This window comes from Geospiza fortis, unplaced genomic scaffold, assembly GCF_000277835.1.
Source record: "Geospiza fortis unplaced genomic scaffold, GeoFor_1.0 scaffold8, whole genome shotgun sequence".
Taxonomy (NCBI): Eukaryota; Metazoa; Chordata; class Aves; order Passeriformes; family Thraupidae; genus Geospiza; species Geospiza fortis.
This window is the reverse complement of record NW_005054414.1, coordinates 1396514-1397518: the sequence shown is the minus strand read 5'-3', so window position 1 is coordinate 1397518 and position 1005 is coordinate 1396514. Positions and strand designations below refer to the sequence as shown.

Below are 1005 nucleotides of genomic sequence, written 5' to 3'. Positions count from 1 at the left end.
TGGATTATGACAGAGCCCTCCATGCTCTGAGAAATCTCACATATATGCAAAAGGCCGCAGAAACCAGACGGGATTTTTGAATTTCTCAAGAAAACCTGTAAAATGTTGGAACGTAACGGTGATTGTGTGAACTCAAGGTTTGCTCTTCCCAGAATTACTGATGTGACAGGTTTTGAGAGAGAACAGTCAACCCAGAGGATCAAATACAAGGAAGCACATTAAACACATGCTTAAATCCACGTGGCACAAGAAGGTAGGGACATTGCTCTGCATATTTGCACGTGGGGACCACGGCACTTCCCCTGCCCATCTGTGCCACCAAGGGGATGGGCCACCAAGGGGACAGACACCTCGTGGCCCAGACAGCCAGGCAGGATTTGAAGGCAAGGCTCTTTAACTCTGTGGAAGCACGAGCTATCAACCCCAGCCCCTCCTCAGGGGGAATTCCCAGTGATTCATAGGAAAAATTCTTCAACAACTCAGATGGCTACAGCAGCTTCTCTGACCTAGCATCCATGTCACCAAGGGACCCTGGTGCATGTCCAGCGCTCCACATCATGATGTATGCATCACTTATTTCCTTCAGTAATTATCAATTTGCTTCTGCTTCCTTTGCGTCTGAACTGAGAGAAGCAGCAGATGTGAGATGATTTAACGGAGCCTTATCACACAGGATGGGTCAAGCTGGAAGGGACCACAGTGGGGCACGTGGTGCCACCTCCCCGCTCCAGCAGGGCCATCCCAGAGCACAGGACACAAGACTGTGGCCAGACAATTTTGGAATATCCCCAGTGAGGGAAACTCCACAGCCTCTCTGGACAATCTGTTCAGGGCTCAGTCACTGCCCAGGGAAGAAGTTCTTCCTCGTGTTCAGGTGGAACTCCCTGGGCATCAGGGGGTGCCGCTGCCTCTCGGGCACGGCCGAGCATCCCGGGCCCCCCTCGAGCATCCCGGGCCCCCCGGCCCGGCCCCGGCCCCGCACCGCCACGTGTCTGCCGCCAGGTG

The 1005-nt window shown here is 53.9% G+C and overlaps 1 protein-coding gene across 1 annotated transcript in view; it reads right to left on the bottom strand.

The window, feature by feature from the left end:
• Positions 1-1005, bottom strand: part of CCND2 (cyclin D2) — a 26416-nt gene that overhangs the window by 23586 nt on the left and 1825 nt on the right. The window lies entirely within an intron of this gene.